The sequence below is a fragment of the Lissotriton helveticus genome (assembly GCF_964261635.1).
Source record: "Lissotriton helveticus chromosome 1_1 unlocalized genomic scaffold, aLisHel1.1 SUPER_1_unloc_43, whole genome shotgun sequence".
Taxonomy (NCBI): domain Eukaryota; kingdom Metazoa; phylum Chordata; class Amphibia; order Caudata; family Salamandridae; genus Lissotriton; species Lissotriton helveticus.
This window is the reverse complement of record NW_027611685.1, coordinates 1549682-1576995: the sequence shown is the minus strand read 5'-3', so window position 1 is coordinate 1576995 and position 27314 is coordinate 1549682. Positions and strand designations below refer to the sequence as shown.

General features: G+C 47.2%; 1 long non-coding RNA gene across 2 annotated transcripts in view; it reads right to left on the bottom strand.

Moving 5' to 3' along the window:
- Positions 1-273: 273 nt before the first annotated feature.
- The window catches only part of LOC144806076 (uncharacterized), a 42936-nt gene continuing 15895 nt past the window's right edge, over positions 274-27314 (bottom strand). Inside the window, exons 3-4 of one of the 2 annotated variants that reach the window (XR_013605685.1) lie at positions 19418-19596; positions 274-863 (exon numbers count right to left, since the gene is read on the bottom strand). This is a non-coding gene — a long non-coding RNA (uncharacterized LOC144806076). Of the gene's footprint in view, positions 864-11234; positions 11285-19417; positions 19597-27314 lie in introns of those variants that run through there. The other variant, XR_013605686.1, reaches the window with a different exon arrangement.

The following is a 27314-nucleotide window of genomic DNA, read 5'->3' as shown; positions in this document are numbered from 1 at the left end:
AGTGATAAGGTGTTAGTCTGATATTTAATAAATACAATGATAAGTACCTTTTTGCACTGACGTAATGGCAGTAACTGAGGGTGTTAGAACATGCACAGTACTATTGTGGATCACCAGTTGCAGAACATTGGTTCCTTTTACCCTTTCTTTGTTTGGTGTAAGGTTAAGATTTGTAGTTCTGAAGACGAGGATGTATTTACATTACCTATAGCGCAACTGTGCTCATTTAATCCATTTTTATCTTTAACAGTTTTACATATCATTCACGCACAGCAGATAATGTTGAGGCGATTTACATAGAATTACAGAACAGTACACAATGAAAAGGAAACAATCTGAGATGGTTATGAACACAATAAAGTGGTGAATTTGTAAGGTTTTCGCAAGAGTGAGCAGAGTGGGTCGTGGTTTTCTATCCAGAGGCAGATAGTCTCAAACTTGCGTAATTGGTTAAAAACGGTTGTTGTACAAAGGTGATTTTACAATCTTTCGGTTCTTAACGTGTCAGCTTCGGAGTCTTCTCTCAGCGTCTTTTCTTTGATGGTCTGCAGAAGAAACCTTTTGTTATAACTTTCTTTTATGCAGTGTGTGCTTCCTCTCTGGAATTACATGATGTTTTAGATGAAGGTTATTCTGTGCACAGATATGGCTTTGCTCTGGGTTAATGAAATGCTAAATTAGAGACTTCACTTACAGTATAGTACTTTACTCAGCTCCCACTTCCTCGCCACACCTAGATTTTGGAAATTGTTTAAATGTAGAATGCTGGATGTCCTTCAGTTTTTCAAAATAATCCTTCTTATAGCACTGACTTCAGTTGCCTGGTGCTAAATCTTGCTTTCTTCGTCAGTAATTTCAATCACCTATAGTATTAAAATTAAATAGTTAATACAGGAACATTTCCAAAAATATAATTTACAAGCCAAATCAATACAGAGTAGCACAATTTTGAAAATGTTGAGCTGTTTTTCAAACAGAGCAGAGTGTAGAATTGTAGCCTGAGAGTACTTGGATGTACGAGTGAGGATTTATAGAATGTTCAACATTTTAGTAAGCTCACAAAGGATACATGCACCCTATGGACTTGTAACATAGAATCCCAAACGCAGAAATTAAAGTCATATGCACTGGCACTAAACAGATATTTAAAAAAGGATACTATTAATTATTTTTTAATGTAGATTTCTGGGACGGGAATTTCCCCTCCATGGACAACAGGCGTTTCCCCCTACCCTGAGTTACCACCTACTTGTATCTGGTATCCTGACTTTTGAGCTCTGGCCTCTGCCACACGCAAATCTGTTGTGTATTGCGAGGACTATGCCTAGACATATCCCTCAACTATGGTCCAGTGTATGAATCAACAGCAATGAAATTAAGGAGTACTTTCATGTGCTCATTTTATTCCACCTGATTATCAGTTGTTGGGTTTTTCTGCACCTGGATGTACCGGGTGCAGACAAAACAGGACACCATTTTTTTCCAGACAGGAAAATTAGACTGAAAAGACGCACAAGACTCTGGGTGCAGCAGAAGCAGCCAAGACTTATGCTGGTTTTTTTACAAACTGTGGGAAACATACAATTCTTCCTTTTGTTAGACATTTCTTTACCCTTCCCTCCCCTGCTTCACCCATCGCCCCCAACCAACCACATGCATTTATCTACCACCTGCTTAAAACTAGTGGTAAACAAAAGCAGAAAAACACTATGAAATACTGAATGGCATGTGGTTTGACAGGCAGAAGAATCTGTGCCTCGTGGCAACTTCCCTGTCCATGGCGTCAAACTTGTGACTGCACGTTACTGGGGTAAATATACCACAAAGTAAAAAAAAAAACAATTACATGAGATTTTTCTGTCCCTCCAGTACTGTGCAACTTCTAACAAGGGACTATGAGAAGTCTTGGACTGGTCCTGTGACCTGGAGGGTCACATCAAGTGTGCCCTTATTTAAGGCAGAGGACTGTCATGGGTTTAACAGCTAGAGCGGTGGTGGCAATGCACCCTGCTGTAAGGATCAATAGCCTGATGAGATCTTTGCATCATGGTCAGTGGAGTGGCGTCCTGCTGACACACTTATGTAATGCTCCATTTCTATGCCTGTGCCCAGACTTTGCGCTAAGATCAAGTGCGTGTTTAGGGTGTCGGTGTGCGTAGCATAAATGCAATGAGAGAGTGCGACAGAGTAAACCGCATCTCCTGTCTGCCAGTTGTGTATGCAGTGGGGCCATCTGTCCCTCTTTTATACCCTAGTTCAAAGTCCATGTTACCAAGGAATAAAGTGCTCTACAAAGTACTCAGGTGCCTGCTGTGACACCAGGGATGGTGTCAGCCTGACAGTCTATCTAAGTTGAAGGGACATCACCTGCAGGCTGAATTACTTAATGGAGAAGCTGTGTACCTGTCCTGAAGAGCCTAGAAGTCTACCTAGAAGCCTGCCTGTCTGGTAAGAAAGGGAAGGGAGTTTGACTATCCAGCAGGAGGACAAGGCTGTCCTGGAAGAAGCAAGGTCCGACACATCCTCGTTATCTGTAGGGTGGGCCGGAAAGCCATCCAGGAGGGGGTCCGGAGGGGGTCCCTCAGACCAGCTAGTCTGAGGGACCCCCTCCTCCCCCGCCAAGACTCTCCCAGCAGTTCAAGGCAGAAAATAAAACTCTACGACAATGTGATTGTTGAGACCCAGTAGGACGATTGTGAGCTGCCAACGGCCCGTCAAGGTTGCATTTGACAAATTCCTAACACAACAGAGTCTGAATCTACTGACTTCCTGGAGAGCCTGTGTTGGGCTTTTAGCTGCTGAATTTCTGACTACTCTGTGTCAGAGGCCCATGAGGGACTACAACTACTCCAGTGTCGACCACACTGTCTGAGCTTACGCCTGTGGTCCAGCCGGCCACAGTGTGGGCTCAATTGCTGACGGTCGGGCCTCCAGAGGGGCTGCACTTACCAACAGGCCAGGTGTGACTGCTACCTTGGGACTGCTGATCTTCAGGCAAAGGCAAAGAAAAGACAGAGTGGGTGCCCTACTGTATGCAGCCTTACATCCAGGACAAAAGCTCTCCACAAAAGCCTGCTGGTGGGTCACTGCTCTCTCGAGTGTTCGGGCGTGCCATTCAAGTGCCGGGAAACAGGAAAGAGACCCAGACAAGACTGACTCATCCTGTGGAAGGATAGAACGCTTACGACAGAGCATATACGCATTGGGGTGACTGGAGTGACAGAACTGCACCTATACTATATTCATGATACTCCTAAATGTAAATGTAAATGTGGGTATACTTGTAAAGCGCACTATCACCTGAAAGGTATCTTGGCGCTGTATACCGCTGTGGAACCCTTCCTGGCTTTCCCTGTGAGATGCCCCCTTACTGGGCACCTCCACGGTGAGGCCAGGCATCCTAGCGCTTTCGGGGTCGTTGTGGAGATTAAGCAAGCTATTGCCCAGAGTTGCAGAGTGGGACCCATGATTAGAGTAGGCACCTAGGCGAGAATTATCGAGTCCGTGGACATTGAGCCCAAGACCTTGCCGCGTCTGGAATTGAACCCTGGTCCTGGGCCAGACCTCTGCCTCAGGGTCTGCCGCTCTAATCGGTGAGCCACACTTCTCCACGTGACTTTACCACGTATCAGAACCGGACGCACCTATCTGCAGCACATGGTAGTCTGGCATGCCTGCACCATCCTTTCACCCAAGACTGTCCATAAAGTTGATTTTAGAGCTGTTACGCACATAGCAGGGGGAATCTCAGACCATTCGCTGGTGGAGGTGCAACTCGATGGTCAGGTTGTGGACTTCATCCAACCCCCAAGGGTTGATCCGTGATATTTAAAAGACAAGACGTTCAAAGGTTGTATGAGAGATAGAGCAGAATTCTATTTTAAGGAGAATGGGCGGCCTGTTGAATCAGCTTGCGTGCTATAGGGTAAATTCAAGGCGGTGATTCAAGGCCAGACACAAGCCTTGATTGGGAGAATGTCGAAGGAACGTAAATTGAAGTGCGAGGCTCAGGACAAGGAATGTGCTTTCCTGGAAGTTCGTGTGGCAAGTGGGGAATCAGTTTCTCTCCCATTACACCATCAACTGAAGAAGCACACATTAAGAGCACTAATGGAAAATAGCATGCACTCATGCGCTGGCTACCCAGCATGGTCTCTATGATGTCGGTGATAAAGCCAATGAGTTGCTTACATGGTTAGAGAGACAAGACAAAGGACGGAACTGGATCTTTGAGGACACTGACAACAAGGGGACGGAAATACTGGGAGAGACTTCCTGAAAGACCTGACCCTGCCAATGCTAACGAATGAGGACCGAGACGCACTAGACCAAGACCTGACAGTAGACTAAATCAATAAGACAATAGGAACCTTGAAAACAGGGCAAGCGTTGGGGCCTGATGAGCTACCCTTAGAATTATATAAAAGCATGATGGATAAAATCAGGGAGTACCTCCAGAGTAGGTTTCAGACTGCCTGAAAATAAGGGTGTCTCCCGGAGCACCAAAGAACGTCTGAGGTGGCGGTCATCCCAACAAGCATTAGAAATGCAATAGGTCTCGGATTTATTTGAGTTAGAGCTAATGGCATTGTAAATGGCAATGTCTTTAGCCATGTGTTATGGAGTGTATGCAGGTGGTGTGTAGTGGAATTATGTGGCTTGGATTGGAATTGTAGCAATGGTGGCATGCTGCACTCACTCACACTCTGCCGCACTCACTCACACGCTGCCCTCAACACGCTGCCCTCAACTCGCTGCCCTCAACACTCTGCCCTCTGCATGCCCTCAACACGCTGCCCTCAACACGCTGCCCTCAACACGCTTCCCTCAACACGCTGCCCTCAACACGCTGCCCTCTGCACGCCCTCAACACTGCCCTCAACACTCTGCCCTCTGCACGCCCTCAACACTCTGCACTCTGCACGCCCTCAACACTGCCCTCAACACTCTGCCCTCTGCACTCGCACACACTCTGCATGCCCTCAACATGCTGCCCTCAACATGCTGCCCTCAACACGCTGCCCTCAACACGCTGCCCTCAACACGCTGCCCTCAACACGCTGCACTCACACACACTCTGCACGCCCTCAACAAGCTGCCGTCAACACGCTGCCCACAACACGCTGCCCTCAACACGCTGCCCTATGCACGCTGCCCTCAACACTCTGCCCTCAACACGCTGCCCTCAACACGCTGCCCTCAACACGCTGCCCTCAACACTCTGCCCTCTGCACGCCCTCAACACGCTGCCCTCTGCACGCCCTCAACACACTGCCCTCTGCACGCCCTCAACACGCTGCCCTCTGCACGCCCCCAACACGCTGCCCTCAACACGCTGCCCTCAACACTCTGCCTGCCCTCAACACTCTGCACGCCCTCAACACTCTGCATGCCCTCAACACGCTGCCCTCAACACTCTGCCCTCAACACTCTGCCCTCTGCCCTCAACACTCTGCCCTCAACACTCTGCCCTCAACACTCTGCCCTCAACACTCTCTGCCTTCAACACTCTCTGCCCTCAACACTCTCTGCACTCAACACTCTCTGCCCTAGAAGCTGACTGACCCTGCCCCAGCCCAGCGCCCCTCTGTGTCACAAGAACCATGCCCTGGGAGCAGACTGACCCTGCCTAAGCCCAGCGTAGACACAGAGAAGAGGCTGACAGGGAAAGCTCCTTGCTCTAAATACATATTTGGAATTTTTGCAGTTTGCCAACTCCAGCTGGAAAGCAAGCGCCGGCCCCAAGTGCTCTTGTTATTCAGTTCATAGACAGCTAAGCGGCCACATTTGCTGACATAAATCATGGGCATGAAATGTATCCAGTCTCTCAATTAAAAGTTTTAAATATAATTTAAATATAATATACAAGTCTATCTCTCAGCACCCCTGCCTACTCGATCTCGCAACAGATATTAGTATGCCCGATACGAGAGCAACTCGCAACAAAAAACAGAAGCCGCAAAAAAAAAGAAAGAAACATAATCGTAAACCGCCGGCAAGTGGTGCACCCGCGCACGCCACTGCCACCATATGTCTTGAATTATCTCCGCCGTGAGGGCTGAAATAATTGAAGATATATGGCCTTCTGGTGCGCGTAACAGACACCAATAGGCCATAGGTGGAGCTACTCGACCGCCTATGGCCTATTGCGTGTTCTGTTTCTAAAGCACACGCACACGAAGGCCAATAGCAATGCACGTAGCAAAAAAAAGCACGAAAAACCACAAGCAGCCAGGAATTCGTTAGGTACGTTTTCGGAAGCCCTGAGAAAAGGACTCTTAGGCCACGCCCACTGCTGACGCAGTGGGACGGTTGGCCCGAGCCCTAAAAAGGACGAACCAGCAACTGAGTGTGGGTCTTATAGGCCTATCTCCCCGCATAATATTGAGACTAAGATCCTTGCGAACGCCCTGGCGATCTGCCTGCGGACAGTAATTGCAACAGTGGTTCATCCTGATCAATCGGGCTTTATACCACATCAGGGAACGCGCTTAAATCTCCGACACCTTAATGGAGTACCATATGCAATAGGGGATTCCTATGTGGCGCTGCTGTTAAGCTCTTGTATGTGGCCCCTCTAGCGAGCATGCGCCTCAATAATACAGTCTACCGAGTCTTTGACATACGACAGGGATGTTCCTTGTCTCCTATGCTCTTCACACATGTTTGGGTTCACCAGGACCTCTCATATGGGGTATTCCAGTTGATCAGGAGTGAGATGTGAGAATCTCTGTCTACTCAGACGTTTTGTTATATGACACATAGCCAGCCTTCTCGAGTGAACGAATTCTACACATTTTTCACATACTTGGAGATTATTCAGGTTATAATATTAACTGGAAGAAGTCCTTAATATTCCTGCTGGTGGCAGGGACCCTGTGGCTGCACTCTAGGTGCACAGTTAGGGTGGCACTACATAGCTTTAAATATTTGGTTGTGGTCATTACAAGAGAGCACAGGCAGGAACATACTCCCGAAATTAGACCGTCTTCGCTGGGATGCCCCACACTTGCGGGCGCTCCCGCTCTCCTTACTGGGCTGGGTGGCCCTATTTAAAGTGATGACCATCGAGGGTCTCCTGTACATTGTGCAAAAAATGTCCTTTAAGATCCCACCAGACTTTTTTTTCAAAAGATAGTCTGAGAACTTCGGCTCCTGTTGTGGGGTGGTGGCACGTCACGCTGAGTAAGTTGCAGAGGGAAGTTTATTAAGGTGGACTGGTGGTCCGGAGCATTCACTAGTATTACTGGGTCACGCAGCTGGTGGCAGTCAACAACTGGGTTTTTGCGGACTGTGAGGATCCTGCTTACCGGGTAGATAGTTTGGCCATGGACAAGAGAGGTTACCCCACCCTGGTGCTGTAAAGTATGAGTGCACCCTGCCTACCCATACCCCAACATTGGTAAAGGTGTGGAAAGAGGCTACCAGGTATTTAGGCTGGGAAGGTAAGCTGACTGAAATGACTCCACTGCATGATGGTGATCTCTTAAGTGCAGCTGGAGTATTGCAGGGCTTCACAAAATGGGGATTGATTAGCTTAGAGCAGCCGGGCGATGTGTGGGGGGACAGGCGCTTGTGTCCTTCACGATCCTACAACAAAAGTATAAATTAGGTGACTAAAAACAGTTCTGGCATTTGCAGGTGGCCACGCTCTGCAAAGTCACATCCGGGAAAGGGGGCAGTTGCTTGATGCATCCCTACTGGAGGACCAGCTACTAATTGATCTCCTGACCGAAAAAGCAATCTCAACCATCTATAGGAAGTTGATCTACAATTCTCTGGATGCCTTGGGGACGCGGAGAGCTGTGTGGGAGAGGGATGTAGGCACGCTTGGCGATGGCGATTGGGTTGAGGTCATTCAGAGTGTCAGGGAGTTGGCAATTAGAACTATTTTTTGTCTAATTTAACTACAGATACTGCCAAATCAATGAGCCTGTTTACATTAAAGGGCAGGTTGAACTCAGAGCTCAACAACAGACTCGATTGAATAAATGACCAGCACACTGCTTATCTTGCCAAGACGCAGGTACTTTGTAAATCTCTTTTTATTGAACAAGTGCTCAATCGATGGTGTTGACACCGAAAATACGGTGCACATTAATGAGAGTGATTAGACCAAAAACACAAAGTCTGCAAATATAGAGTGAGTAACATAGCCAAGGTTCTGGAGGTCGCTGGGCTGCAAGACGACTTGCCTTTTGGTTCTGGATCATCCAGGGATGCAGACAGGCCAGTAGGACTGGGACCAAGACAATAGTTCTCTACAGATCCTCGCCAGCAGAGAAGGATGCAGTGCCCTTAGGTCGCCAAGAACTGAAATTCCTCCTGTTGTATCTAAGGTTTCCCACCTGTCCTTGCGCCTAAAATGGGGTGAGGACAGGAAGATCGCTTGCTCCCTCTAACAGGAGAGGCTGGGGTCGCATTACAAAGGCTGCAAGGCCTTTGAAAATCCTTGCCACAGATGGCTCTTCCAGACCAGGGGGAGGTGTGAGCACCTCCACCCAGGAAAGGCATCGTTATCGACCTCGAAGTGCACAGGCACTCTCCCCATGAGGACAGAACACACTCTGGTGGTAGCACGCTGGCTCAGGCCAGTCTGTGACCACACTAAGGATTGGTAGATTTTAGGGGACCCCTCTAAGGGGTACTCTGTGTGCAATTTTTAATAAATCGGACACTGCAATCAGCGCAGGTATATTTCCTAGGACAGCGAAAACTATACAGCAGGTCTTGCTCATAGTCCTTATACTGTGACTGCCGCTACTGAACATTAATCTTGAATTGTTAAACTAGGGCCAGGATCTGGACAGGAGCCAATGAACAGGAGGGCAACTCACCAGATGATAGAAGTCTTCTGTCTTCACACTCACTTAGAGAGAACAATGCCATCCCATGTATTGCATGAGAAAGAGACCACAACCCTCAGTGAAACACTCACCTCTCAGATGGGATTCGTTAATAGGAATAAAATGAACATAACGCGTCCCTGGGGACCCCACAGATACACCGTTCCTACCAGTACTATAAATGCTTGGGGTCCCGCAGGGAAACCTAACAGTGCTACAAAGGCTTAGGGGCACTACAGGTAAACCTTTCCTAACCCAGTGCTACAAATGCTATGTGCTCACTGCAGCAGGACTGGGCGCTCTAGGGGTGCAATTAAGTTGCTTGGCATTCATCTACCCTTAGCTAAGCCACGTAATAAAGGCAGTAGATCAGGATGATTCTCCTCGATCAGAAGTAGCTCTCACTATTGAAAAGGCGAAGACCCTGGTGTAACACAAACGCAGACTTGCGGTTTCGGCTCTACCAGGACATGTAGTAAACTATTCATTTATGTATATGTGGGATTAGATTGTATTGCAGGTTAATTCTTATGTCACTATTTTCCGCACACAACATACAACATAGATTCCTCACATGCGCCCCCTGATGAAGGGAGAACCCCCAAAATGAATTGGGGCAGACTGAATTAGAATTTACTTGAGGAACAGTGGATTTTGAAAGTGATTCTATGAGAATAAATATGCTTAATCTGGAATACAGGTGGATTTGCTTCCAAGGGAAGGAGACAATGATGCACTTTTACGGGTACAAGCTGTGGAGCAGGAGACACAGACCAGATCTAGTCTGGCGCTATATAAACAACTGTAGCCAAATACATTTCCCTTCTGGCACGCGATGAGTGGATTTCATAAATACTACAATAATGAATGAAAAATACACGGCATGCATAGACAAGGTTTGCTATGTAACCTCTGGACTCCTTTAAACCTAAACAAACACCAGTAGTCAGACACTAGGGACATCACCTGAAGCTCCTAAGATTCTCCTTTTGTTTGGTATCTTGTTTTTGGAAGGTGGGTTTTTAGGATAACCTATTTTTAGGTGTCTTCTTTTATTCCAGGATGGGCACTAGTTTTAGCATTGTCAGCTTTTATACTCTGCATACCAATGCAGTACATAAAATACAGCCTGCATACCACAATCCATGGCTGTATCCCATAAAACATCCTTACCTTTTAACAAAAAGGACCCAAGACCTTCTGGACTTTATTCAGTTAACCAGAAGCAACTCCCAGTCGATTGACATTAGTTATAGGACTCAGCGTTAAGGAACAATTGGTGAAACGCCTCACAGTAGCCAACAATCTAGCACCTAAACAAAGAGCGCAATAAAGGTGTCTGGTCTCTGTCGCAAGGGTTGGTAGTTAAATGCCACTCTAGATATTTACATAGTGACTTTTCCGGGTTCAGCTCTGTAGGATACCAAAGGGCGTGAGTCCTGTGTTTATTATTAGAATACGTTCTAAAAGGAGCAATGTTATCAAAGGCAGAATTTAAAGCCGTACACTAGTCCGCCAAGGCGTGCTTTATGTCTTGTTCCTTTGAGGTTACAGAGAAATCCAATTTTTCAGCGATAGGAGTAATGCGCGGCCATTGACAAGAGACTCTTTTGCTCAGGTCTTGTTTCTCAGGCAACCCAGCTTTAGGTATTTGAAAAAAGAGTAATGAGTGGTCAGTCCACGTCAAGGCATGGGCTTCACAAGTCAGTGCAGTAGAGGTGGTGAAGATTAATGAGTGGTCAGTCCACGTCAAGGCATGGGCTTCACAAGTCAGTGCAGTAGAGGTGGTGAAGATTGATGAGTGGTCAGTCCACGTCAAGGCATGGGCTTCACAAGTTAGTGCAGTAGAGGTGGTGGAGAGTAATGAGTGGTCAGTCCACGTCAAAGGCATGGGCTTCACAAGTCAGTGCAGTAGAGGTGGTGAAGATTAATGAGTGGTCAGTCCACGTCAAAGGCATGGGCTTCACAAGTTAGTGCAGTAGAGGAGGTGAAGATTAATGAGTGGTCAGTCCACGTCAAGGCATGGGCCTCACAAGTCAGTGCAGTAGAGGAGGTGAAGATTAATGAGTGGTCAGCCCACGTCAAAGGCATGGGCTTCACAAGTTAGTGCAGTAGAGGTGGAGAAGATTAAGTCCAAGATTATGGCCCGCCGAGTGAGTAGGGTCCGTAATCTTTTGTTGCAGTCCTCAAGTCTTTAAGTCTGATAATAGTTTTGCTACTTCCATATCTAAAAAATCTTCTCCACGATAATTATAATCCCCAAGCAGAAGAAATTTTTGTGATGACTACACATAAGTCGCTAAATAAAATAGTCAGGTTCCAAACAACTAGTCTGCTAATTTGCCCCTACAGCTCTGGATGTGGGGCTTGAAAGACTTACTCTGCTCAATCGGGGAAGTCCTGCTGCAGATCGGGATGTCAAAAAGATACAGCACAGTCTATAAAAAAAACAAAGATGGTATATACAATAAAATCAGAAGCAGACAAGTTTTTGTCTTTAAAAGTATTAAGAAGTACTAATGCTCTATTTTCACTTGCCTGCAAGGTCCGCTGTGTATTCCTTATATATTTCTCTGAGAGAAAGCACGAGTGACTGAGCGAAAGGGCTATAGATTTGTTACCACAATTCCTAGAGGGAGACGGGGAAGTCATGTTTGGTGGCTGCCAAAACCATTTTCTACCTTTCTAGGTTAGGGATGCTTATAGTTTTGTTGCTTGCTGTTGCATTATTTTTCTGCTTTACTGAGGGTGTTATACTCCTTTTTTTCCTGCACTTGTACTTTGAGGAGCTGTTCCTGCCCGGGTGGCCATTTTGTTCGGCTACACTCTCCCTCCGGGAAGCGCTCTAGTCGATGCAGGCGTCCTGCCTAACCCCTACTCAATGGCCCCAGATCGGACGCGTGCAGCTCGCTTAATTTTCCCAATGGCCCCCAGCGCCGGGATGCCTCCAGGTAGCAGTGCGCTTTACAAATACTGGATTTACAAGTTACTATTTATTTTACGCAATGTTTCTTACTGAAACATGGCTGCACATGAGCTCTGGCCCTGATGTAGCTGCAGCTTTACTGTTTAACTATGCTATAGTCAGGAAAGACAGGGACTCCAAGACAGGTGGTGGCATTGCTATAATTTATAAAAAGTCCTACATGTGCAAATTTGAAGACCTGCCATTTACGAGCTGTGAGGCAGCTTTATTTAAGCTTGCCCTGACCCCTAAGTTCACCTTCTCAGGCATACTAGTTTATCGTCCCCCTGGGCCATCCGGTCCATGGGCTTCATCCTTTCCTGACCTAATAACCCCTTTTCTCTTAAATGCCACCAACTTCTCCATCTTGGGCGACCTTAACTTACGCTTGGTTGACTCTGCATGTACTAATAGCGCTACTTTTATCTGGCAGCATTAAATATTGCACTTTGCAACTCCGATCCCGTTCATGTGGCCGGCCACCTACTCGACCCTATTTTCTCCAGTTTATCCAACATTCAAAGCCCACCAGCTCTTCCCTTATGTTGGTCTGATCACTTTGCGATCGGTTTGCGTTTCGAGATCTCAGTGAACTCACCTGTAGCCGCACCTAGCATCAGGAAACCAACTATGAACTGGGGAAAACTGGACATTGAAGCTCTCAATAAGATTCTGTCTTCCAATGCTCCTATCACAAAACAAATGTCTGTCACTCTTTCGGGTGGCGTCCAAAAGTGGCTTTTACATGCCATTGATACCTGTCTCCCACCCTCTATTAAGAAGGTGAACAACCACAGCCCCCTGCCCCTTGGTTCACTGAGAATTTAAAAACAGTGAAAGCCAAATGCAAAGCTTTGGAAGGACGCTGAAGGATGAACTATGCGCCTGACAACAAACTTGCATATAAAAGGGAAAAAAGAGAATACCACACTCTCTGTAAGTCAGCTCGTGCTGAATATGTCTCCTCGACCATCTCTAGTGTGCTGAATTGTTCCAAGACATTATTTAAAATGGTCAAAGAACTTTCTGGATCTGAAACTCAATCTACTCCCCCTTCCCTGAATGGTTTACAATGTGAAGACGTGGAGAAATTCTTCCTCCATAAAGTGGAGAAAATATACTCTGAAATGAAGGGCATAAAACCAGGTACCCCCCATCAGCAAGCACCTACATCCCCTCAAGCAGCCAGAACTATCTCTCACAGTGACAACAGGATCGCTGAATCCACGAATAAACTGGAAATGTGGGCTCCATTAGATATGAACTCCCTTATACGACTCATAGCCAGGATTAAATCTGGCTCACCCTGTGACCCTCTTCCGATCTCGGTGCACCAGCAGCTTGAGTCGCTTTCACTCACAATAATCATGGAACTCTTGAATGCCTCCTTACAGGAGGTAATGGTTCCACCTGAGTGGAAACCCGCAATAGTGCTTCCTCTTCTGAAGAAGGCTAACTACCGGCCTCTTTCATTGCTCCCTGCAAAAAGAACAATGGATGGACAGAATGCAGAACAATGTCATATATTCACCCCATTACAGCGATCTGGCCTTAAATCCATCGTTTTATTCCTCACTATCCCATTCCAGTTTGGACCCAGCCGTATGGAAATCAGTCTTGAACCTGCACAAAATGGGAAAAGTCGAGCCCGAACTGCCAGGACAGGTCCTCCCTGGAATGGAAACAAGCATCCTAGGACCGGGTTCCAGCTTTCAGCCCCCATCAGCCAGAATAGCTTGACTCCAGTGGCATGGAGAGCACGGGACCAACGTCTCGGTATACCTGGCACACTCGGGGTGACAAATGCAAAAAGAACAATTGATGGACAGAATGCACAACAATGTCATACATTCACCCCAGTACAGCGATCTGGGCCTAAATCCATAGTTTTTTTGCTCACCATGCCATTCCAGTTTGGACCCAGCCATATGTAAATTTGTCTGACCCTGCAACCAATGGGAACAGTCCAGCCCGAACTGCCAGGCCGGTCCTCCCTGTACTGGAAACAAGCATCCATCAGCCAGGATAGCTTGACTCCAGTGGCATGGAGAGCAAGGGACCAATGTTTGGGCATACCCGTCCCACTTGGGGTGACAAATGCAAAAAGAACAATCGATGGACAGAATGCATAACAATGTCTTACATTCACCCCAGTACAGCGATCTGTGCCTAAATCCATCGTTTTTTTTGCTCACCATCCCATTCCAGTTTAGATCCAGCCATATGCAAATCAGTCTTGACCCTGCACACAATGGGAACAGTCCCGTTCTGAATTCCGTCCATCAATTGTGTGTCTTTTGCTTTCTCGCCCTAAGTGCGCCGGGTATGCCCAGAAGCGGTTCCAGGCTCACTGTGCCACTGGAATCAAGCTATCCCGGCTGATGGGGGTTGAAAGCCCAAAACCGGTCCTAGGATGCTTGTTTCTGGTCCAGGGAGGACATGACTTGGCCTCCCATGAGGCACAGGGTCAAGACTGATTTGCATATGGCCAGGTCTAAACTGGGGTGGCATGGTGGGCAAAAGAATGATGGATTTAACCCAGAACTCTTGACTGGGGGGTGAATGTTTTGATTTGTTCTGCATTTCGTCTATCAATTGTGTGTCTTTTGCTTTCTCGCCCTAAGTGCGCTGGTAGTATGCCTATGCCTAGACATGGGTCCCAGGCTCAATGTGGCAGTGGAATCAAGCTATCCTGGCTGATGGGGGTTGAAAGTCCAAAACCGGTCCTAGGATGCTTGTTTCCGGTCCAGGGAGGACCTGGCTTGGCAGTTCAGACTGGACTGTTCCCATGAGGCACAGGGTCAAGACTGATTTGCATATGGCCAGGTCTAAACTGGGGTGGCATGGTGAGCAAAAGAATGATGGATTTAACCCAGATCTCTTGACTGGGGGTGAACTTTTGATTTGTTCTGCATTCCGTCCATCAATTGTGTGCCTTTGTTTTTTATTTCATTGCTCCTGGCCTTCTTGAAAATCCCAGAAAGACACATTAATTCACAGCTATCTCAGTTTGTCGAGTCACAACATTTTGTACACTCATCTCAGTCGGGCTTTAGAGCCAGCTTTTCAACTGAAACTACCCTTCTTGGAGTTACGGAAAGGCTGCAACATCGTTTAGATTCTGGAGACACGATGGCCCTCATATTACTTGATTTGAGAGCAGCTTTCGGCACGGTGTCTGACACCGTGTTAGTGAAAGCCTTACGATCTTTGGGTGTTACCAGGCCGGCACTCAACTGGCTTATCTCTTTTCTCACCGACTGAACGTTCCAGGTCTTCGCCCCAACGGCCAGTTCTGTTACTCATTCCTCTCCCTGCGGGGAACCCTATGGCTCCATTCTTAGCCCTTTGTTATTTAACATGAGTGTCAGACCTCTGGCTGACATTGCAGAGGAGGCGGGCTGACCCTGTTCTCCTATGCTGACGACACCCAGATAGTCTTCTCTCTCTGTATGGAGAGGGTGTCTGAGACATCTGCTCTCCAGATGGGGTTGAGTAAAATTGCATACTGGATGCAGGCCAATTTTCTCAAACTCAGTGGAGAGAAAACTAAGGTCCTGATTCTGGGGAAGAATAAAGAACTTTGGGGTCCCTAAAACTAGCCTACTGAAAAACTTCTTTTTACATAATTATATTTTCATTTTATATAATGAAAACGTAGCTGAAATAATACCTGTACTTCACTTGATAACTTATCCCCGATTCTCCTGCACTTAGAAGCATGATCACAGTGCACGCACTATTCAGCAATCACCATCACTAGGAAGAGATCGGCTCAACCAATCAGCACGTGCTCTTCAGTCATCACTGTGAATAGATCGGCTCAACCAATCAGCACGTGCTCTTCAGTCATCACTGTGAAGAGATCGGCTCAACCAATCAGCACGTGCTCTTCAGTCATCACTGTGAAGAGATCGGCTCAACCAATCAGCACGTGCTCTTCAGCCATCACTGTGAAGAGATCGGCTCAACCAATCAGCATGCTTAGAATGCTGCCACTAATACTGTCATTTGTCTGCATTATAGGCCCTGTGAGAGTGAGAAGTATGGACATCGACCGGAAAGTAAGAGTGTGCCTATCTGGGTGTGGTATGATGAGGGAGAAAGGACATAAACTTGTTTTTAACATGCCGTCTGGCATTAACAGTTGTCTGTCCCCTTGTTGCATTCCCTCGCCTTTGGCTCTTTCACTTAACAGCAGTTAACATCCTTTGCAGGGCGTTAATCTTGTTTGTTAATGCCCTCAGAAGCAGGCGATAAGGCTTAAGGGATAAACTGTGATAAAAGCAAATCGAAAGTCCTCCCAAGAGGCTTGATACTATAGTCAGTTCTTTTCAGCCTTAAGGCACACTCATTCACACATTCAATGTACACTTATGTCACTCATGCCTTCAGTCATTCCAAGGGGCCCTCGAAGGTAAGCTTTGTATCGCTTCTACATGGTACAGGAAGGTATGCCAATAATTTCTTGGGTATTTAAAAGAGACAAAGTTTCAGAGGGTTAGGTGATTCTGGTCACACCTACACACCCATATCTAGGTGCTTCCAGGCGCTACAGCAGGGTCCAGTTATTTTATGTAGCCCTTAATACTGGCCTTCAGACAACAGTTCTCTGCATTCAGACAAATAAAGAAGCTAACACACAGGGAATAAACACCAAGGACGTCCAAAAATATATAAAAGCCTGCCCAGTGTGCGCACGACAAAAGTCCTCCCATTCATCCCCTAAAGGTCTTCTACAACCATTGCCCATACCTCTGCTTCCCTGGCATACTATCAGTTTGGACTTCATCACAGATTTGCCTAAATCCCACAACTTCACTGCAATTTTAGTAGTTGTGGATCTTTTGTCTAAAATGGGGCACTTTATTCCCTTACAAAAACTACCAACAGCTACAGAATTTAGTGAAGTGTTCTGAAACCATATTGGAAAACTACATGGCCTTCCCAGTAAAATAATTTCCGACAGGGGCACTCAATTTGTTTCAAAATTCTGCAGTCAGTTGTGCACACATTTAGGAATTGAAATAACATTATCCTCCGCTTTTCACCCACAGACTGACGGCCAGACAGAAAAAGTTAATCAATACCTTGAACAAAGTCTACGGTGCCTAACCTCCATTATATCGGCTCATTGGGATGAGGTCCTACCATTGGCAGAGTTTTCATACAACAATAGCTATCATGCAGCTTTAGGCTGTTCCCCTTTCTTTTTTATAACTGGCTTACATCCACGATCTATTCCTGCCATCCTTCCAGATTTATGCCTGCTGTGACCAAAAGATTAACAAAATTGCGGGAATTTCAAGAACAAGCCAAGCGTAGTTTAGCCAACAATAAACAAAAAGGTCAAATTATCAGTCGATAAACACAAAACACCAGCATCACCCTCTAAAGTAGGGGATCTCGTCTGGTTATCAACCAGAAATATCCAGATTGAAGGCCCCAAGAAACTAAAACCTAGGTTCATTGGCCCCTTTCCCATAAATAACATTTTGAATCCAGTTTCAATGAGATTAACTTTGCCCTCGGAATATGCCAATCACCCAGTTTTTCGTGTATCTTTGCTCAAACCACATGATCCGGTGTAGTGACTGAGGTATTGGTGCTTTTTTGGCTCAGTTATGACCGTTGCCCACCACCATCTCAATATATGCTGCTGTCAATCGAACATGTATGGTGTTTTGTCCATTCCCGACCTTTATTTCACCTAGTTGGTAGGGCTTGCCTATAGACTTTGACAGCTTTATGTCCCCTTATATGCTGTTTTTTGCTCTTTTTCGGGCCTAAAGGCCTATGCTCGAGCGATGCTATGTTCTTTTCTGACACCATCCTGCTAAGCCTCTTTAGGTGAAAGGCAATGTTTTAGTTTCAATGTGTTGTTCGCTAGTAGTGAACCAGCAAGCACCGGTTCTTGTCAGAGAAATGTACTCTCTTCGCGCTGGAGCCATAACAAAAGCTTGGCCAGCTGCTGTTGTGTGCCAGGTACGGAAAGGTACATGAATATCATGAGAACGGTAGGCGAGTTCTTCTAGAAGCTTCGAGAAAGAGCTACATTCTATATTAGTGAAAGCGGGTCCAAGTGAGGGTGAGAGGATTGTCTGGTGGTTTTGGCGGTCTGGTGAAGCATCACGGTGCAGACGTGCAGTCGTGTTTGTGGAACAGAGAGTCCTGACCCAACCGAAGAGGGAAAGAGAGACGGACCTGTCTTCAGATTGCAGATGTCTAATAATATGGTGAGGTGTTCCATGTATGACTCATTTTAGCTAATTATTCCTTTATTTTCAGGTTCTATATGTGTGTATGTATATTAATAAGTCATTTCTTTCTATGTCCTTTCATCATTGTGTAATAAAAGACCCCAATTTGCATTAATTCCATTTGTTTGTTGTCACTAAGAGAGAGTGTGGGTTCTTCTTAACCAGGTGCTGTAGTATAGAAGGAGGGGTGATTCCCTTCTTACAGGTAACTGATGATGGGAAGGTGTGCTGCTCATGATTAGGGATGACTACATGGGAGAATATATAATTTGTCCTTATTCTCTGTGGAGGAGGGTCGGGCCCCTTTTTTACCAAGTGCTTACAGAGGGATGTGCTAGTTCCCCTCTAATGAGTACTTGTAGATACGGAAGGGAAATCGGCTCCTAAGCAGGAATACCTAAATTGCTGGTAGACCAACCCAACATAGCGTAACAGGTATGTACTGATTTTCACCGGAAGGTGTTGCTGATTCGCACCAGGGTGCGTTGCTCGCATAAGTGCGCGTTGAACGTCGGAAGACGTTGCTGACTTGATTTGATATTTGATTCGTCGGAAGACGTTGCTGATTTGATATTGATTCGTCGGAGGACGTTGCTGATTTGATATTGATTCGTCGGAAGACGTTACTGATTTGATATCGATTCACACCAGGGTGCGTTGCTCGCGTAAGTGCGCGTAGATCGTTGGAAGACGTTGCTGATCTGATTTGATATTTGATTCTGATTCGTCGGATGCCGTTGCTATACATACCCTCTGAGCTTTGATCTATAGTATCTTTAGTTATTTATGTTACTCCTTTCTCAGATAGGTAGTCTGAATGTGGTGTTTTGTTGTTAGGCATTCTGGGAAGGGACTGTGATGAGTAATTACTTTATAGCTAACTAGCTGAAACACCAGAAAAGTAGGAAAATATCAGTCATTACATCAGTCCACATGAAAAGACAACCCACCTCCACCTGTTGTAGTTGGAGACAATATTGCATATGAAGAAAATCGCATTATAGATGCAAAACGTAAACATGGTCGATTACAGTATTTAATTAACTGGAAGGGTTATGATGCGTCAGAAAGATCCTGGAAACAGGAACACATGTACATACTACAAGATTGGTCAGATCTTTCCATGCCTTGCATCCGGAAAAACCCTGTCACATACGAAGACCTTTGGGGGGCAGGAGGCATTTCCTGCATGTGTAAACGTTCTTGGCATGTACACGTGAATTACTTGGGAAAGATCTAAGGCCCAAATCACCTTCACATGCACACGTGAGAAAACCTGAGACCCAAAGCAATTTAAACCCCACCCACTTGGTTCCCGATGCTTCGCTTCGTGCCTAAACACTCACCTGACTCCGGACCTTGGTGGCAGATCATCCGAAGCTCTTTAGCGCTCCACCCTGCTTCCTTCCCTGTCTTCACTCAGTGTCTTCGGCTGTGTTCTTGCTCCCCGGAGCACATTTCAGACATTCCTTCCTGTTTCTGAATTTCCGGCTCCAGATCCTCTCCCGGCACTGTTTCCGATTTCCTGCAAAAGAGAAAAGAAAAGAGAATCAACAAAGGGTTGCCAAGCTACACCTCGCTCTGAATGGTAAAGCGTTAGCATGCTTGAACACATACCAGTAAGAATTTAAACTTTATGAAAACTGTGGCAGACCTCTTGACCTTCTATAAATCAAGAGAACGTTTTGAAACTCTTCCTGAAACAATCCAAGGACTTTAAGGACATTGAGTAAGTGAAGAATGTTAAAGTAAAACAGACATTTGTGTAAATACCTTGAGTCTGATTAGAAGACTGAAAGGAAACAGAGAGCTCGATTGTTGTTATTATTTATATATATTTAATGTGAAATTACGGAGCAAATATTGTAAAGGAAATCAGTAACTCTTGAGATAATTTGAGCAATCACAGATTATTCGTGCACCTGTAGTGTTTTTTTTGTTTATTCTTTCTTTTAGTTTCAAGAATCCTTTTGAGAAAAGGTCAAGGGTAATTCAGGTATACCTAATTAATAGTTCCAAAGCAGATGTTTGACCTAAAAAAGTGATTTAGGATGTTCAGATTAATCGGGTACATTTATCAGATTATACAAGAGCTGAAAACTGAAGCCCAGTAACACTTTGCCTTTCTCGAGAGACATTCTACACGACTGAATTGTCAAGTCGGTCTACAAGAATCCAGAGTGTCTTCTCTTTTCTCTCATCCCTATTCCCCCCCTCCCCCAGGGTTCGATCAGGGCGGCAAGTGAATCCTATCCTTGCCTCACTGGTGGAGTTCAGAGGGAGTTTGGTAATAGCAGCATCAAGGAAGGAACAAACCGGAGTACAGGTGGGTGAATTTGTGACACCCTGGGCCCTGTGGACCACCACCTCCCTGGGGCTTTGTACTCGTTCGGAGGGGGGCCACGCAGCCCCCATTCTAGAGCCCATGATGGCCTGGGGACCATCACCCCCTCGGGCCAGCTGCAATGTCTCCCGCCATGCCATAGCAAACTCTGCTTTGCTTCTTGGAAGCAGCAGGAAACCTGCTCTCGCTTCCAAGAAGCAAAGCAGAATTGCTTTTGGGCAAGGGGAGCTGAATGTTAGGAGCTCCCCTTGCCCAGAAGCAATTCTGGCTCCCGCAGGAGGCGAGGAGCCGGCAGGGACCGTGGTGGGATTGGGGCTCCCCCTTAATTGAGGGTCGGCCCTCAGGAATGGGGTCCCTGGGGCCAGAAATGGCACGGGAGGGGGGCAACAAAGCCCCCTCCCCTTTAGTTTATTGATTTTTTTTATGGAAGGGCAGCCCTGGGGGATGTGGTCCCCGGGGCTAGAGGTGGCCCAGGGGAGTGAGGCCACGCTGCCCCCCTCTTGGCACATTTTTTTAACACAAGGCCAGGTCCTGGGGTATTGCATCCCCGGGGTCAGAAGTGACCCAGGGGCATGGGGACTCCCTCCCTAAAACAAAAAATAATAAAACAAGGCCAGGCCCTAGGGGATGGGGTCCCCAGGGCCAATAGTGACCCAGGGAAGCGGGGCCACACGGCCCCCTTCCTGTTTTTTTTAAATGCTCAGGCCCTGGGAGATGGAATCCCCGGGGCCCAAAAAATGTTAAGAGAAGGCGGGCCACACAGCCCCCTCCTAAAAAACGAAAAAGAAAACCGAAGCTGGAGCTCGCTGGAGGCCCGCCCCCTCCATGCATCACTTGAAAACACGCCTTCTGGCGCGTTTTGGGTTGGGGGATGAAGTCTCCTCGCATCTTACGGGTCCTTAGGGGCCAACTAGCCCACCAGGTACCTCCAGCAAGCAGCACACAGTGGGATTGCTGAGAGGTTGTCCGAGGCCACTCCCTTTTTTACACCACTTTGCAAACGCGCCTTGTGGCGCATTGCTGATGGGGCAATGAGGTCCTGTTGTGCCCTGAGGCCCTCAGGACTAAAGTGAACTTCATCCCCTGAGCAGCAGTGCACCAGGAATCGAGTTTGCAGAATGGCGTAAAAAGGTGGTGTGGCCTTTGAACACTCTCAGCAAATCCAGCTGTATGGGGCTTACTGGAGCTAACATGAGGGCTAGTTGGCCCCGAGGGACAGGGCACTGTCGAATTCAAACTCACAACATGTGATCATTGGCAGTGGTCTGCATTTTCTGAGACTCTGGCTTTACTGCCTCACTGATGAGTGATCCTATCCACTTTCCGTTACTCACTGACTCCAATGTGCTCCTCAGCCCTTACCTCTACGCTAAAAGATATCAATTTATAATAGGATCTTCCAGTTAAGCCATAGGCTAGTTAGTCAATTCTCTCTCTCTCAATCTTTGCATTCTCCATTTGTAGCTGCTTCGACTGCCTACTCCTTGGAGTGCAGCAAGTTGGCAATCAAAGTCTTGTATAGATCATGATTACTGGACTATTTATACTTCACAGATGTGCATGCAATTACTCCGTGGCATACTTTTTCCCTAAAACAGCAGTCTACAGACAGTATTTCCTTGTGAGAACTAGTTGGCACTGAAAGTTGATGTACCATTCTATTGTGAGTTAACTTCAAAACTGTTTATCCTGAATTTTTATAATGGATCAATATTGCAGATTTTTCTTTATTCCCACAACCTACAAATGGTGTCATTGTTTTGATTTTCATTAGAAAATCCCCGTGCAAAAGATATTGTTACCTGCGCCTGGTTATAGTATTTATGAGAAAAAAATCTTTAACATCACAAATTCCTTCTCTGCTGCCTTCCTTCTCAGTCCACTTTACTTTCTCTCTTTACATGTCTCTCACAAATGTATTCCCTCTTCTATCCTTTTCAGCCTCTCATTCCCTCACTAAAGTGGACCTTCATGGTCTTTATCTCTTACTTTCTCTTTCTAGCTTCTCACTTTCTTTCTCCCGTATTGGCTTACTATTTTCTTTTAACTCTCTTCATCTTTTTCAAAGCCTTTTTTTCTTTCAATGTTGTTTTTTTCTCACTCTTTTTCTTCTTGCTTTTACTTTTTATGTCTCACTGTCTGTTGTATTTTCGCTCTCTTGATTTTGTTCTCTTCTAGCTCTGCTGCTCTTTTTCTCCCTCTGTTCTTCTCTCATCCTCATCGTTGTCTCCTTTTATCTCTCTCTTTATTTTTGCCTTATTTGCTCTTCTTCTCAACCATTGTCTGCATCACCCTCTTTCTTTCTTCTTTTTCACTCTGTTCTCTGATACCTTTGGGTTTCCTCTTGCTCTCCATTCTCATCTTTCTCACTCTCCACCCTTCTTGCAGAGTGTGCACCTTTAAGCACTCTGAATAAGGGTGACATCATATCTGACAATCTCTGGCTGATATCCATCATCTCACAAATTCTAAATGCTAACCTTTGACTTTTTCACTCTATTCTATAATTCCCTTCATTTTGCAGTCACTTTCATGTTAATTTGTTGCTCTTTTGCTCTGGTTCTTACCCTATTTCATTCTCTCATGCTATTTCTCACTTAGTTTTCACATTCTCTTAGTCTATCTTTCGGTCTCTTTTGCTATTTTGGTCACACATAAGACTACCAGATTTTGAAAAAAACAAATAAACTGTACATTTCAAAAACTAAAAGAAGGACGACTATTTTACATCAACTGAGGGGTACGGGATAACAGTGCTTATCAACATCGAAATGCCAAGGAAGTAAATAAAATGCTATTTTAAAGACCGTTTCAAACCTACTAATTAAATTGCTTTCTGATAACAGAAACTAGCCAGTCCTCCTTTGGAATACATAAAAATGTGCCTCTTTCAGCTAGCTCTCTATGAAAACAGGGACACAAGACACATTTGTGGAAATTTGAAAAAACTGGGGTTGTCCTGGTAAATCCGGGGCACCTGGTCACCCTAATCTCACACACACACACACTTCATAACCTTTGTTTCTCCTTTGCTGTTTATCGTTCTGTTTTTCTACAACATTCACTCTTTTTTATATCCCCATTTTCTCTCTTGCTTTGGTTTCTTATATATATTCTCTGCATATCAGGTTTCAGAGAGGCCCTTCCGGATCGCAGAGTTGAAAGGGTCTTATCTGATGTATGGTTCATACGAGGGGTGCCGTCCAGCAGATGGAGTCACATCAGGGCACATGACTGTACACAGCCCAGTGCAACCAACTCCCAGGGCACCGAAGTGCAAAATACTCCTAGGACAGAGCACATGGGCACATCTATTGTGGCACAAGGTCTGAAGAAGGGGTAAGAGCTGGGGCTGTGGCCAAGCCGGAGACCAAGATGGTCGCTCGGCTTTGACGCTCCGCCGGCAGTCGTTGCAATCCAGCGAGGCTACCGGGCAGGGTAAAGACGCCTAAATGCAGCGGAAGGGATCCTGATAAAAAGTCTCCCTGCGGCGCCATGAGAAAACCACCGCAACGGCAGAAATCGGCGACTCCAGGCGGATGGAAGATTTTCAAGATGGCGGCTTCGACGATATGAGGAGACTCCGGGTGCCGCGGCGGAGGGACTGAACCAGCAGCTCGGGTGCTGTGAGTCACTGGGCCGTGGGCCAGAGCTTTGAGCGGCAACATTCTGGGCAAAGCGATGCTCAGTACTGGCGGGAGGTCCGTTTGACCTCCGGCGGTCCGAGCGAGGCACTCTTATGTCTGCGCTGATCGCGGGGGCGCACAGGGACGGAGCCTGTGATCGCTTCTCATTTGACACCTGGTACAGCATTTCCAAAGCCCCCTTGGGGATCTCCCCCCCCCCCCCGCATATGCACTCGCTCGGCTGCGGCCCACGCTGTTCTCGCCAACACTTCCCCCGCAAGGCTCCATTGTTGTAACGCTGCCTGGCATGGCTGTGCTGCTCCCGGAGCGAAAAACAGAATCCAAACCTCAGCAGTGTCTCCGCCCCAGCCACCAATATATGCTGCAGCAAACTTGAAACATTAACTGCCCACCGCACATTGCCTTGTCTCTTAACAACCTGGTCCGTGGAAGTACTGTGCCTGGACCAGTCACCGAAATAACGTGCGCATTTTGGGGGTTCCCGAATCGACAGCCGCTGGTCGCATGGACACCTTGGTAGAAACAATACTGATAGACTTGCTTGGTAGAGAAGTCTTCACTATGGGCTTTGTGATAGGAGGCGCTCATAGATCACTAGGTCCAAGGCCCAATCCTGGATGGCCACCCAGATCCATCATTGCCCGTGTCATGAACTTTAGGGATCGAGACACGGCCCTGCGCCTGGCACGAGAACCGGGTGAAACGGTATGGCAGGGCTCCAAGCTGTCCCTATACCCAGACTTTACAATCATGGTGTAGGAGGCCAGGCGGAAATACACTGCAGTTAAGGCAACACTCAGAAATCTAGGACTGAAATATGGTATGCTCTATCCAGCTCGGTTACGTGTTGAGATCAATGGGAGAGCCCGTGTCTTTGACAATCCTACGGAGGTGCAGGTGTTCTGTCACACTTACAAACTTAACATCAAACGCCCAGCTGAGGACAACAGACTTTCCCCTCCGCAGAGTGGTTCAGACAACAGCATGGAACTATTCTCGGGATCTGGGCACAGCTGAACTGTTAATATGGCCTTCCTTTACATGGAGACTTTAATAAGTTGGGATTTCATTCAATCACTTTATAGTATAATTTTTTATTGCCACGTAGCCGTAGGGGCGTTGCCACCACCCCTAATGGTGTTCACCTTACAATTGTTGTGTGAATTTAGTAAGTACAATTATTGTTGTTTTTCAGCGATGCAGAGGAACTATTGGTACTGCACTGTTTAGGGCTCGCCTGCTGATGCGCTTCAGCGCATAGCTGGCGAAGCTCTATAGGGGCTTATCCAGTGTTTATCCACCACTGGCGATTCCACTGGCGATTCCTTCAAGTGCATGTGCTTTTTAGGTCATTGCGCTTGCGCAAGCCCTAAAAAGCGCGTGCACAATGCCACCAGCCGCCTGCCTGCCTGCCTCGCATTACCACATCAAAGGCAGCCCTCCGAGCGCATTTCTCACCCCCTAATTATTCACTGCCGGCCGGCAGGCACATCAAAGGCTGCTGCTGCCGTGACTCGCATTTCTCCTCCCTCCTCCCCTATCACTGCCCAGGCCGGCCGTACTTTCTCTTTACAAGGGCGCCCATTCCTGAATCACTTGAAATCTCTCCACATTATTTGCATTTTGTTAATTAAAAAAATTAACTACAACACAGCATTGCACATTTTTCTCGACTTCGGAAGGATGAGTCCCAATCTCATTTGTACAAAGTGTTGTAATGGGATTATTGGAGAGTTAGAGAAACGTGCTCACAAGTTACATTTTTATGCAAATCATCTGAGTAAATAAACAATAGCATGGTGCCGTTTGCGTCCTTGACTTGATCTGGTTTTTATTTTTATTTTGCTATTATTCTCACAAAGGCTAAGAAGGTCTGCCTACTTTAGTATTAAGTGCTATACGTCGCATAAGCAACAGCTAACCATTCACTCACCCACGCAACGCCACTCACCCACGCAACGCCACTCACCCACGCAACGCCACTCACCCACGCAACGCCACTCACCCACGCAACGCCACTCACCCACGCAACGCCACTCACACACGCAACGCCACTCACACACGCAACGCCACACACACACGCAACGCCACACACACACGCAACGCCACACACACACGCAACGCCACACACACACGCAACGCCACACACACACGCAACGCCACACACACATGCAACGCCACTCACACATGCAACGCCACTCACACATGCAACGCCACTCACACATGCAACGCCACTCACACATGCAACGCCACTCAACCACGCAACGCCACTCAACCACGCAACGCCACTCACCCACGCAACGCCACTCACCCACGCAACGCCACTCACCCACGCATCGCCACTCAGCCACGCAACGCCACTCAGCCACGCAACGCCACTCAGCCACGCAACGCCACTCAGCCACGCAACGCCACTCACACACGCAACGCCACTCACACACGCAACGCCACTCACACACGCAACGCCACTCACACACGCAACGCCACTCACACACGCAACGCCACACACACACGCAACGCCACACACACACGCAACGCCACACACACACGCAACGCCACACACACACGCAACGCCACACACACACGCAACGCCACACACACACGCAACGCCACTCACACACGCAACGCCACTCACACACGCAACGCCACTCACACACGCAACGCCACTCACACACGCAACGCCACTCACACACGCAACGCCACTCACACACGCAACGCCACTCACACACGCAACGCCACTCACACACGCAACGCCACTCACACACGCAACGCCACTCACCCACGCATCGCCACTCAGCCACGCAACCCCACTCAGCCACGCAACGCCACTCAGCCACGCAACGCCACTCAGCCACGCAACGCCACTCAGCCACGCAACGCCACTCAGCCACGCAACGCCACTCAGCCACGCAACGCCACTCAGCCACGCAACGCCACTCAGCCACGCAACGCCACTCACACACCCAACGCCACTCACACACGCAACGCCACTCACACACGCAACGCCACTCACACACGCAACGCCACTCACACACGCAACGCCACTCACACACGCAATGCCACACACACACGCAACGCCACACACACACGCAACGCCACACACACACGCAACGCCACACACACACGCAACGCCACACACACACGCAACGCCACTCACACACGCAACGCCACTCACACACGCAACGCCACTCACACACGCAACGCCACTCACACACGCAACGCCACTCACACACGCAACGCCACTCACACACG